The following is a 14,869-nucleotide window of genomic DNA, read 5'->3' as shown; positions in this document are numbered from 1 at the left end:
AACTATAGGTTAAAATTAATGTACATTAGATGCATATTAAAACTATAGGTTATGTGAGTGGAAATCATTTAAATGTGATTTAAATGATCATTTAATTAAATATGATTTAATTAATATATTTTATTTTATTTTATTTAAATTAAACAAATTAACTCCCCATTTTAGTGAAGTTACGAGAAAACGTGGGATCAATCACATGTTTTTCTCTCCCTCTCTCACCATCCCTCTTTCTCTAACAAAAGGGTTTTGTTTTGCAAAGGGAGGAAAATGTTCTCAAGCTCTCTGTGTGTGTTTTCTTCTTCTTGAGAAAAGAAAGAAAAATAGTTCTGTGATATTCCCAAATCCCAAAAGAGAGAATCCCACAATTGTCCATAACCTCAATTTCTTGCAAGAATAGGGAGGTTTCCAAGTGATGGTGCCCAATCCGAATGCAACAGAGAAATTCTATAGAATTGTCAAAAGGTTTACAAGGTAGGGTTTCTTCCCCTATATAATTAGTCTTTTTGGGAATTGCATGCTTAATCGATATTGCCTTTTATTCCAATGCTAAATTGTTTTGATTTTAAATGTCAATTTGAAAAATGAAATGATTCTATGTTTTAGATTCCGTTGTGCCTTAGGGTTTTCATCCCTTCAGTCTCTACTTCCCTTGCACAACACTTTAAACTCTCAACCCAAGATTCTCCCACTACTGAAGATCAAAAGAAAGCAATGTAGAGAATTCCTTATTCAAATGTTACATGTAGTCTCATGTACCTAGTAATGTGCACTAGACCTGATCTAACTCACTATTCCAGCTTAGTGAGTAGGTATATGAGCAATCTAGGGAAAGCACATTGGGAAGCTACTAAATGGGTATTCAGATACCTAGTGGAAACTCGGAAAAATGGCGTTTTATATAGACACCATGATATAACTAACCAAAGCCTAATAGGCTTCTCTGACTCAAACTTTGTTGGTGATCTAGACAATAGAAGGCCACTCATAGGATATGTTTTCCAATTTGGAGGTAATACTATCAGCTGGAAATCTAATCTATAGACTATTGTGGCTCTATCCACTACAGAGGCAGAATTCATTGCACTAACAGAGGCTGCAAAAGAAGCTAAGTGGCTACAAGGACTCCTATCAGACTTTGGCTTCAAACAAAATAAAATAAACATAAAATGTGACAACCAAAGTGCAATATGCTTAACAAAGAACCCTCAATTTCATGACGAAAAATTCTAAGCTCGATTACTATCTAGGTCGATTGACTGCCTAACTAAATCATTGGTGCATTCTAAGCTTGATTACTATCTAGGTCTACTAAAAGTAGTAGATTATCCAATTGAAGAATAAAATTGCAAGAACAAAATCAAGGTATGGTAAGATTTTAGCTCAAGGTAGAGATTTGTAAAGAGGAAATGAGCTAAAATTCACCTAAATAAATCAAGCTCCTACTGAATTTCTTCATTCCAACTCACCTCACAAAAGAAAGCAAAGCATCTGTTAAAGAAGTTAACTAAAATAGAAAAATAACTTCTCAAGATTACTTTCCCTAACTAACTCAAGATAAATATGTACTATTATTAAAATCAAGAGTGAGTGAGTTGATATACATGTGTGAATCTGTAAAACAACAGAAAAGAATACTTAAAAAGGCTTGAATGAAGAACAACACCATACCTTGAAAGTGGATGTAAGCATTGAACCACTATAATCATCGTGTAGATTTCCTTCTCCCCTCTTCAATTCTTGCATTGCATGTTTCAATATTGTTCTCCTTACTCTTCAATCTACAACAAATCATCAAGAACAACAGAGAGAATCTCAAACCAGAGAGAGAATAAGTATGTAAAGAAAATCAGGAAGAAGGCAAAATGATTTTTCTAACATTTGTTTTATCCTTCAGAAATTGACCAGCTACGTAGCTCATTTTGATTCACATAAGTCATCTACCACTAAAGTTGTTTTTGGGCTAAATTGATTACCGAGTATCAGAGCGGGCCTAATTTGAAGTTTAGTTTATTACATTAGTTGGCCCACCTCTTTATCATCGTGGTTTTCGAAATACATGCTCCAAACTACTCTAAGAGGATTCAAAGTGGATTGACGACACAAAATCTCATAATCAACAAAGTCATTTAACCACGATAATTTTGTTTAAGCAATCTAGGGCACACTGCTACTGCATTGAATTTTTTTTATTGTTGATATTACTCTATAAACTATATTATTGATATCCATCTATGTTTATTATAGTCTATCACATATTTTATGATATTAGTGATATCATCGATAAACTGATATTATTGATATCCATATAAGTTTTGTCACTAATATCACTCTTACACAAATATCATTAATGTCCATATAAATTCTATCCCTACATAGATATATACAAATATCATTGATTTTTATCATTGATATAACTTTTATCACCAGTATACAAATGTGAATGATATCATTTGTAAAACACGTATCTCCATAAAAAAAAAATAAGAACAAACTTAGAATTAAATGAAACAAAAAATAAGATTTGTCATTTTGCAATAAGTTATTTATTGCAATTATCTTTTTTCATTGACTCCTCAAAAAACTAAAAGGTTCAAACATCAATTATATATAATATTGATCGGTGAAGCGAGTCGATTAGGCAGGTGTTCTTACCTGTGCTATCAAGAAGAACATTTCCTTGGTAGGCTAAGCCAGAAAGAGAGAAAGGGAATGTTAAAGGTCTGAGTTGCCCCAGATAAGTTGAATCAGTTTATTACTTCTATTTGAACAACTCTAAAATTATTGTCAAAGATCAATGGTAAAATTCATTGAGAAAGTGGGCCCACGGGAATTTGGTTAGTTAAAGGGGCTTTGAGTTTGTTATGGTAGTTTGCTTACTCTGAGAATTGAGGATAGTTAGGGAAGCTTTTGAAACTTTACCCCGTTGTTGATAAATAAAATTGAGTTTTAGGCCTATTTGGTATCATAGCAGTTGGTTCTGGAATGGCTGGAAAGATGGAAGCTAGAGTGATCGATTTGGAGGAGAAGATGACTAACTTGATGGCAAAGGTTGCAGAGATTGAAGGGTTGGTGGAAGCTTGATTTATCGAAGCCTCTGACCACCACAAGATATTGGAAGAGAAGATGGAGTCCACGTTTGCCAAAGTTGAAGCAAGACGTGCGATTGCAGACCAGAGATTAGAAACAAAATTTTCCTTAATCAAGGAAGATATGAAGAAGTGGATGTAGGCGTTGGGTATGTTGGGGGGAGGATTGGTGAAAGAGGCATCATCATCGGAAAGAACAATTACTGATAAAGGAAATAAATAATTGGAAGAAGAAGCAACTCAAGAAGGGAAGTGGGATTCGAACCCAAACCTCATAAGTGAAAGGGGAATCAGCATTTCGTGCAATCCGAACAATCGGGAAATCTCTCTGTTTGATATGCAACTACAAAAATTAGAGGTTTCTATTCTCAAAGGTGAAGCAGAGAAAAACTTTAATGGGTGGTTGCATCGAGTGGAGAGATACTTCGTGGTGAATCAGCTTACGGAGAGGGATAAGCTTGATGTCGTTATCCTCTATCTGGAAGGTGAAGCTCTAGATTGGTATCGATGGAAGAAGATAGAGAGTCAACTGGAAGTTGGAGTGTGTTTCAGAATTTTCCGTGGAAATGCTTTCGGCCGCTGGATCATGAAAAACATACTCAATTGATGAAGTTGCAACAAGAGATGATTGTACAAGCATATCGCCGGTAATTCAAGCGATACTCAACGAGATTAAAGGACATGAGCAATGAAGTCCTGGAAAGCAAATTTTTGTCTAGGCTTAAAGAGGATACTCAGAGTGAAATGAGGAAATTAAAACCAGTGGGCTGGAGGCTAAAATGATAATGGTCCAATTAATTGAAGATGATTAGCAATACCCACTCAAACGATTTCAGAATGTTGGGGCAAATCCAAGCCCAAGTAAAAGTGGGGTGGGTGGCTCAAGTGGATCTTCTAACTCAATCAGGTCGACACAAATGAGCGTTCTTCAGCTACTCGAACGATCACAATCAACCCTAGTCGTAGTGTCTGCTTCGTCCACGATGATTACACCACCGCGTGATTTTGAGGCAAAGAACGTGATGTCACAACCTTATAGGCGCTTGTTAGATACGGAGCTATGATTGAAGAAATCAAAAGGGTTGTGTTCCAAATGTGATGAGAAATTTAGCCCTGGGCATCAGTGCAAAAAGAAGGAACTCAACTTTACCGTGATGCAAAAAGGGGAGGATTTGAGCGATGAGGTGGAAATGAAACCCGATGAGTTGGACAAACAAACGACGGAACCGACGAACACCGAGATAGAAAATCTATATTTAAACTCCCTATCTAGCTTAAGATCCCCAAAAACATTGAAGATAAAAGCGAAACTACGAGGGCAGGAGGTTATGGTTATGATCGATGGAGGTGCCATCCACAACTTTATCTCATAAAAGATTGTATCGCCACTCAAAATCCCAATAGACCTGCCCGAAAGTCATGGAGTGGTGTTGGGAATGGATGGGGTAGTACGAATAGCTAGAGTTTGTAAAGAAGTAACTATTACAATCTCCAATCTATTTATTACTCATGATTTTTTTTTCATTACCGCTTGGAAGTGTAGATATCATTATAGGTGTCTCTCGGCTAGAAACATTGGGCAAAGTCCAGTTTGATTATCAATGGTTCGAGATGGATTTTTGGATTGGAGAGTGGATGGTATACTTGACAAGAAACCAGAGTTTGATGAAGTCACATATGTCTTTGAAATCTATGATGGAAATGTTGGGGGAAGAGGACCATGCCATGCTTCTTGAGTTGGGAACATTGAAACAAGGTGTTATTAAACTAGAGGGCACTACGTATACATTCAACTTATCCAACTTGCCATTGTCGGTACGATCTGTGCTAGTTAATTTCTTGCATGTTTTTTAGAATACTTCTACTTTACCTCCTAGAAGACTCCATGATCATGCGATTGAGTTAGAGGCGAATGCTGGGCCGATGAATGTTCATCCTTACCGATATCTACAATGTCAAAAGGATGAAATCGAAAAATTAGTACAAGAGATGTTGATGGCCAACATTATTTAGCCAAGTTGATGTGCATTTCAAGCCTTGTCCTCCTTGTGAAAAAGAAGGATAGCAACTATGTAGATTATCAAGCATTGAACAATGTGACAATGCCAGATAAGTATCTTATCCCTGTGATTTGTGAATTCTTGGATGAATTGTTTGGAGTAACTATTTTTTCTAAAATTGACCTAAAATTAGGGTACAACCAGATCCATGTTCGAGTCGTCGATGTACACAAAACTTCGTTTCATACACATGAAGGTCATTACGAATTCCTAGTCATGCCATTTAGATTGAAGAATGTACCGTCGACGTTCCAATCGATGGTGAATGATATACTCAAACCTCATTTGCAAAAGTTTGTCCTTGTACTTCTCAATGATATATTGATCTATAGTCGTTCATTGGAGGAGCATTTGGGACATTTGTCTATGATATTATATGTGCTACGATCGAACCAATTTATCGAAAACTTACAAAAATGTCAATTTGTCGTTGAGAGCATCGAGTATTTAGGTCACATTATATCAGCAACTGAGGTGTCAGGGGATCCTTCCAAATTGAAAGCTATAGAATCTTGGCCAATACCACAGAATGTTAAAGAGCTACAAGGTTTTTTGGGCTTAACTGGGTACTATAGGAGGTTTGTAGCCAACTATGGGTCGATTATAACCCCTAGGCCTTTATTTTTCCCTACTTAAGCATATTTAATTTAATGTACTAAAGTATGGTTAACTTTATGGTATGAATGTTGTGTCTAGGATGGGGTAAATGAAAGAGTTAAATAACATGCAGCGGAAGTATCAAGGATCCATAAGTATTCAAATTCACTAATTTTGGCAAAAACTAAAGCATGCTCTTCTAAAAAAGTGGGTTTTAAGATCATACCTTTGATGAATGATAACGAGTAGAAATGCACGTTATCACAACGCAAATAAGTAAAACATGAGAGAATATGACGGTAAAAATATATAAAATCATGTCCAAAAGCGTTAAACTGAGAAAATTGCGATCGTATGCGTTCATCGCATAAAAGCAGCTAATTTACTTATTTTGTGCAGGAAAAATGTGTTGGCGCAAGTAAAATTGTGATCCAAGGAATTAGGCGTCCACGCGCATTGAAAGATTGCGAACGTATACGATCGCGAGAAGTTGCTCAAGAAGATGGCCGCATAAAGACTGCGCATCAAGGTGACAACATGATAAATCATGATGGGATGGAAAGTTGATGACGGTCGAATTCAAATTTAGTTAACAATCCGTTAAAGCCACACTGTAGCAAAGTACACTCAACTTTCAGTGACCATTAATCGGCGCATCAGAGTAGGAGATTTAATGACTGCCCATCATTGCAATCATTAGAGAGAAAAACTTCTTCACCTTGAGATCTATAAATACCGAAGGCTACCATCGTTAAAAGAGAGATCATATACAAGATAGAGAACTGTTAGTCTGTTCATACTTATACTTATACTTAGAAGACGGATACGGGCCAAGAGAAGAAGACGCCGAAAGATCATTCCCGGACAGCTCGAAAGACTGTCGGGAAGCGCTACAAAAAGAGAGAGGGCCAACACTTGCGAAAGCAAGGATATTCATCTGGGCAGAGTTGGAGTGAAAATACAGTGTAAAAGGCCACGGGAAGCAAGACATTGCTACCGGGCTTCTTATCTCTACATTCTATTGCTATTCTGTATTCCGCATTTAATTTATAGACAATGGAAATCTCATTTCAACTTATGTTCAATCTCTCTACACTTCACATGAGTAGCTAAATTTTCGAATGAGTTGAGAAGTACCTTGCTAGCATGACCTAAGATTTACACTATATGCGATCATCTTGTCTTATGTATGCGTCATTCACCCTTTAAAGATACTTGAGAGAGTAGTCTAAAGAAAGAATCTAGACTTGAGAGAGTCAGATTAGAATCTAGGCTTGAGAGAGTCAGATTAGAACCGCATAAGCAAGAGATAGAAACTTAGACATAAGTTCTGTTTGCTATTACGCACCGCATGCACCCTAGAAATAGGATATGATAGTATGCGGTCACCTTGTGTATATGTGCATCATTCATCATCGCATAGACAAAAATAGAGGCTTAGACATAAGTCCTATCAACATTTTCGTATACATCGTATGCGTCCTAGAAATAAGAATTATGGCATTTGCATTGACAGATGACATGTTGTTATTTGTGTGTAGCATGATCGCATAACTTAAATGCAATCTTAGGAAGTGTTAGCTAAACCCTTTCTCAACCCGTTCATCGCATATTCATTGTAATTCTCGATTTCATCAACTCTTTATTTGAATCTGTCGCATAGGAAATATTCTTTAACAAAACACCATCCAACTTATTTGTTTTCACCACCGCAAGAAATCAAATTTATTGTCGCATATTTACTCAGTAGTCCCTGTATTCGACCCTGGACTTACCAGAAAATCTAGTGAGGCTTATACTTCGGTCTTATTAGGAAAACTTTCATGTGCAACGCATAACACATCACCGCAACTTATACTATAATCGCATCACCATTTACAACGCATCAATGAATTCTCCAAGAAACCGTATGTACAGTAGTTGTCTTCACTTGATATCACCGTGAACCACCTTAAAGCGTTTCCTACTATGCTCTTAGAGCTTTAGGCAAAGTTGTGGGACTCAAGAACAACTTAAAGAATTGACGAACCAAGAAGAACCCACAGTAGCCGATTGAAGAAGATAGTTTCTTCTCACATAAAATTTTCTCTAAAAAATTTTGCATTCACCCTCCTCCAACGACTCCAATCTTCTTTATATATAGTAGATAAGCATGCAAAGAAATAGAGTGCATGGCTTTCAGCTCATGCTTGGAGAATCAATGTAGAAAGGATAATGGCCTTTGTGTGAGCATAAAGATGAAGGTAATGGAGAAAGTTGAATCTCCATTTTGTGCAACCATGAAAAACCCTTTTTCCATTTTCTTTTAAAACAAAAAATGATTTTAAAACCATTTTAATACAAAAATTATTTTCTTAAATTAATTAATTTAATATCAAATATTAAATTAATTTTTGCACAATAATCATCTTCATATATTTAAATCATATTTAAATATATATTCTCTTGTTCCGTTTAATTTGAATGTTTCAAATTAATTTCTCAAGCTACCCTAAAACTTATCCATTTACGAGCTAGTAGAGGGACCTCGTGGACCTACAGATCATGGGCTCCAACGATTCGAGATTAATCAGCTAAACTCATTAGTCCAATCTAACCCTCATTCGTTAACTAATGGGACACTCCACTATAGCCCATAGTTGAACTCCCCTCACTATAGATATATTATGTCCACTTAATAACCATAATCAGTAAGTCGATCCTTCATAGGTTGTTCGTAATCACAGCTAGGTCAAAAATACCGTTTTACCCCTGCGACTATATCTTTTTCCTTAAGTTTCTACTGATTCTCTAATGAAAAAATCTTATTCATAATCTCTATGAATCAAATCCATTCTCTATCATGAGAAGACAGGACCCTGTTTGTTCAAGACCTGGAGTCAGTACTTAAGAGAACAACTTATCTACTAACCCTAAATAGGGTAGGAGTGAATTCCATCTTGCAAGACTATGTCCCTAACTATTCATCCGGTCTTATCCTCAAAATGGTAAGCTTATTGAGCAGTGTTGTTGGACTACTCTCACCGTTTGCAGATCAAAGGATAATCCCGAAGAAACAATAGTTCATAGCTAGCTCAAGATTAAGATCGAGTTAACCTAGGTTATATAATAAATGAAATAGTCAGCTTTAACAGTAAACGGTCGTTACAAAGAAAAGTGGCTATTTTCGTGGTCCAGTCTATACGCAAACTCATTGCATAGGATGCCCCCACTCTCATGTCTCAACATGAACATTTATGGATCAAATCGTTTATAGCACCTTACAACTTCTTGTAACAACTACAGAATGGGTCGTATCCAATAGTGTTACTAGGATGAGATACCCAATTTCCTCCATATACTTATTAGACCATTTAGGCTATTATACTGTCAACTTGATCCTGTTTATGTCACTACATAAAGTTACAACATTTAGACTATAGCTAAGGATGCGTTTATTGGATTTTCATAATAAGAAGCAAAATCAACAAGTTATTATTATTGATAAAATAGAATGTTTAACACGAATTGCGAGTTCTAAGACATTCCCAACAGTTTAGAAGTCTGCAAGGAAAACAACCTAAGTATGGAAGCCTAGGCTCTCGAGTAGCAAAGGGTGTGAAGTTTTCTTGTAGCAAGAGGGAAAAATGGCTAAGTGTGTGAGACATGTGTTGTAACCATGCTATACTTAGTGAATGCCAAGGCGTGGATGATATGACAACATAATTGTTCAAGGAGGTTAGGAGAGGCACCAAGGCAGTGGCAAGGTGGGCCGCCAAGCACAAGGTGCGCGCTAACTAAAGGCTAAGCATAGGCGTCACCTCATGAGGTGATGGCCGAAGGGGTGAGCATGCAGAGGGCGTGAGCTCGTATGTTGGATTGAGGGGACGCTAAGGAGTGTGGTAAAGGCTGGGTAGTATTGTTGAGTAGCGTGCGTCAACGCAAGGAGGCCTAAGTCGTGAGGGCAGGATGCGGAGGTTGGAGATGTGTTAGAGCTTATGCATTGCAACTAGCTTAGACGATGGAATGCAACCCATGCGTTGGTATAGACCTTAGTGGGACAACTATTATGTTTTAGATGCCTTAATCCTACTTAGTGGGCTAGTTGTCCCCTCAAGCATGAATGATAGTCATGCACTCCCAAGTATATAAGGAAGGTTGAAAGAAGAGATCAGTTTAGCCATTTCACATGTGCTAGGAGAGAAGGCATTCTATTGAAGTAAAGCTTGAAGGATGCTAATGAAGAGTTGGAGCTACCAAGAGGAGATTCCCACAAATTTAAGTTGAAATTTGAAGGAATTCTTTAGTGTCTCAAGTTTTCGAATGTTCTCAGGTAAGGTAGGAATTTTGGAGGATTTTAAGCTTAATACGAGGATTCTGAGGCTCGAATTTTAAGGTAGGGAAGCTAAGAAATTTATGAACAAGTTTTTAGAAGGAAATTTTTCAAAATGATTCTTAGAATTTAAGTTATTCATGCTTGAAGTTGAAATCTGGAAATTTGGGGTTGAATAAGCAGGCACCTGCTTCCGTGGGACAAGCAAGTAGCTGGCAAGCTAGTCTAGGCATTGGCAGGCGCGCATGCATGTGTGAAAGGCATAGGCGTTAGCGTGCGTGCTGGAGTGTGCGTGGTTGAGCACAAGTGCTGCTATGGGTGTGCGAGGAGTGAGTGCACAATCTCGTTGTTGTTGAAGGTACTAACGCATAAGTGAACATGTGGCGTGCTGGCACAGTGAGAGTGTCCTAACGCATAGGCAGGCACTTGTGGCCACATAATACCCATCAGCTATTCACAAGGTATTTATTTCGCTAAATGTAAGATGCTTTAGGTGGAGTGTGAAGGAAATCTAAACAGAGATCTCCATGAGCAACGAAAGTAGATCGTTCCAAATCCCATTTAGAATGAACACAAGAATTACAGTCTTAAATGGAAATGAACTGATTATGCATAAACAGAAATTATAGCATTCTACAAGAGGATACAAGGGATATAGTATGCGTACCTTTGAAGAACTATTCTTCAAGTATCCCACGACCGATTTCCTATGCGTCTAACAATGCACTCGAACGCAACGAACTTAATAGCCAACAACACGAACAACTAGATGCACCTCAAACCCATTCAAGTCCAACTCGATCCTCGAACTAAATTAGAACACCACCACAAGTGTTACCTTGGTATTCTCGGTGTGAGAATCTAGGAGTTGGGGGGTCTATATGATCTTGGATTAAGGAAAGCAGGAGGTAGACGATCGAGTAAGTGGGAGATGAAGATTGTCTATCATATAGACGATGTACTCGATCGTTTAGAAGATGAAGCCTATCGTATAGACTTTGCTACTCGATCGTGTAGCAACGATCAAGTGAGAAACTATCATATAATCAACTTGTAGCTCAATCGTGTATGCTGTCAACGCTGCCACTTAATAAAAAGACTTTTTACTTGATAACCTTTTTCGTGAGATTAATCCAAAATGAATCAACTACTAATTTTGGAAAATAATTTTCCTTTTATCTCACGTTTACCATAAAACTTCCAATAACCCCCCATTCAAATCGGTTATTAGAGTAAAAGAATTAATTATCATATAATTAATTAATATATTATAAATAAATATGATAACCAACTTATCATATCATATTTATAACCTATGGTTTTAATATTTCATCATATGAAACATATAAACCATAGTTATTTTTCTATCTTATGGTACTTAACATAAATCATATTTATATTAATTCCTCCAATTAATGTATCTAATACATCATATTAATTGTATCACATATAATTGAATTTCCTCTTGTTAATTTGAACACTTCAAACTAACCCAAAATCTAATTCTCAACTTGAACCTATTGAGCTACCATGGGGACCTCATGGACCTGTAGCTTGAAACTACAATGGTACGTGAATAACTTACTAAACTCTTTAGTCACGAGATCCACCATTCGTTAATTGTTGGTCACTCTACTAAAGACCGACAACTGCACTCTTTGCACTACATATATATTTCTATATCCATATAACCAATCACAGTGCGATAACCCTTCACAAATCGCTCGTAAGTACAGTTGGACCAATTTACTGTTTTGCCACTGTAGTTATATCTAACTCCTTAAGTACCACTGATTCCTCTAATGAATAATAAGGTATAGTTCTACTAGGATTGAATCCTCTCTTCCAAAGAGAGGGTGTGGCCACTATGTTCAAGACCCGAAATCAACCCTTAAGGGAGAAATTTATCTACTTACCCCTGCTTCAGGGAAGGAGTGAATTCTATCTTGTGTAGCTGAGTTCCCAGCTCCTCAATCAGATGAATCCCCAAAAAAGTAGGCTTGTTAAGTTAGTAATCTGGCCACTCTCATTCATACAATCAAAGGACCGCCCTCATAGGCATGAGTTCCCAACTCACTCAGGATTAAGGTCATGTCACCTATGGTCATTTTAGTGAAATGTAAGTCTCAATTATCAACGGCGTTATATAAAGAGGCTAATCATCTCGTGGTCTAGTCTTATACAAACTCTTTGTATAGGACATCTCCACTCGCATCTCTCCACATGAATGGTCAGGATCAGACCATTTGTAGCACTTTAGAACACTTGTTAACATTTACAAAGCGGGTCGTATCCATTGTGTCACTAGGATAAGGTATCCCTCCTTTATTCTTATACTACAGACCATTTAGGTTATTACTTAAGGCATGATCTACTTGTATGTCTCACATACATGCTTAAGTTACATGAAATAACCAAAGATCTTAGTTTATTGGATTTGAGTAAATGCTTATAAAATAACATTTATTTTATTGATAACAATGTGTGTACAAAATGTTTACAAACTACGAGACCACCGGGAGAATTAGAACACCAATCCCAATAGAGTAATGCATTGTTGAACATGGAAGATGCTTTAAATTTTATGTTAAGCTCAAAAGGGAGTTGATGGCATCAACCAAAAATATTTGTCAATGTCACAGGGTAAACGCCAATAGGAAAAGCCTATCAATCGTGAGGAAATAGCCCAAGACTACGAGTGACAAAGTTTATAATTGTTTTTCTCAATAAGTCTTCCAACACATGGTTTACTTTTAAACTAACTTTAACAAGTTGTTTTCCTAACGATGTAATATGCGTGAATTTTAGTTTTATTAAGAGCTTTCTAAGTAGAAGAATTCTCTCTAATAGCTTGATATTAACGGTCAAAGTTAGGAAACTATTGAGTAAGGGATGTATAGCCTATTTGGCACATATAATTGTATCACAGGATAAAATGCTGAAACCAGAGGATGTGCCAGTGGTTCAGAAGTTCACTGATATGTTTCCTGAAGAGTTATCAGAATCACCACTTGATAGAGAGGTTGAGTTTACGTCTGATTCTAGGTACAGCTCCTATTTCCCAAGCACCGTACAGGATGGCGCAAACTAAGTTGAAGGAATTGAAAGTTCAGTTACAGAAATTGGTAGTCAAGGGTTATATCATACATAATGTGTCACTATAGGGAGCGCCTATTATGTTTGTGAAGTAAAAGGATGGCACTCTCAGGTTGTGCATCGATTACAGGTAGTTGAATAAGGTGACAATATGGAACAAGTATCTGATACCTCGTATTGATGATCTCTTGATAAATTAAAGGGAGCAACAGTGTTCTCCAAAATAGACTTGAGATCAGGGCATCATCAGTTAAAAGTTAAAGAAATAGATGTTCCTAAGACTACTTTCAGAACCAGATATAGGCACTACGAGTTCTTAGTCATGCCGTTTGATTTGACGAATGCCCTTACTGTATTCATGGATCTTATGAATAGGATATTTCATCCTTATCTGGATCAGTTTGTAATTGTTTTTATTGATGATATTCTAGTGTATGCTGACAGAGAAAAGCATAAAGAACATCTGAGAAACATGCTCCAGACATTACGGGAAAAGAAGTTATATACAGTGTAAATTTTGGCTGGACCAGATTATGTTTTTAGGGCACGTGGTGTCGTCTGCAGAAGTTAGTGTAGACCCCCAAAAAAGCAGAAGCAATAGTGAAATGGGTTCGACTTACCATGGTATCTGAGGTACATAGTTTTCTTGGATTGACTGGTTATTATAGGAGATTCGTAGAAGGCTTTTCAAAGATAGCTCTTCTGCTGACCAATCTTACTAGGAAAGATGTGAGGTTTAAGTGGTCAAAATAATGTGAGCAGAGCTTCCAGGAATTGAAACGAAGATTAGTTTCTACACCAATACTTACTCTTTCTACACAAGAAAAAGAGTTTGAGATTTACTATGATGCATCCAGATAAGGTTTAGGATGTGTACTAATGTAGAAAGGAAGAGTAGCAACCTATCCTTATAGGCAGTTGAATAAGCATGGGTGCAATTATCCTACTCATGATCTGGAAACAACTATAGTGTTAGCTCTGAAGATTTGAAGGCATTATCTATTTGGTGAGCGATGCCACATATTTACTAATCACAAGAGCTTGAAATATATTTTCGATCAAAAGGAATTGAACTTTAGATAGAGGAATTGGTTAGAATTGGTCAAAGACTATGACTGCACTATTGAATATCACCAGTTAAAGCGACTGTAGTAGCTAATGCACTGAGCAGGAAGTCAGGATCAGTAAAAGCTACTCTTTGCACTGTTTGAGGGATGCTGATGTATGAACTAAAGAGCGTTGATGTTGTTTTAACAGTGACCAAGTAGAGAGTTTGATAGCTTCTTTATGACATTCTTCGAGAGCAATTAGGCGATCTTAATCTTTTTAAGTTAGCTGAAGAAGTAAGTAAGACCAAAGGTCGGCCTACGAGCTGAGATCTGATGGAGCTTTACTTAAAGAAGATAGAGTTTGTGTACCTAATGTTATAATGTTGAAAAAGGCTATTTTAGAAGAAGCTCACAGTTCAGCCTAATGTTATGTATCTAGGTAGTACTAAAATTTATAGAACATTAAGGAAGTCATATTGTTGGCCTAGAATGAAACGAGAAGTAGCAAAGTTTGTAGATAGATGTTTGATATGTCAGCAGGTGAAACCTAAACGTCATAGGCCTGTAGGATTATTTAATCCACTTCCAGTGTCGGAGTGGAAGTGGGAGCATGTCACAATGGATTTCTTATTCGGCTTACTCAGAATACCCTCGGATTATAATGGTATT

Source organism: Benincasa hispida, chromosome 12, assembly GCF_009727055.1.
Source record: "Benincasa hispida cultivar B227 chromosome 12, ASM972705v1, whole genome shotgun sequence".
NCBI lineage: Eukaryota > Viridiplantae > Streptophyta > Magnoliopsida > Cucurbitales > Cucurbitaceae > Benincasa > Benincasa hispida.
The sequence above is the reverse complement of the archived record's forward strand: the minus strand, read 5'-3'. Positions refer to the sequence as shown.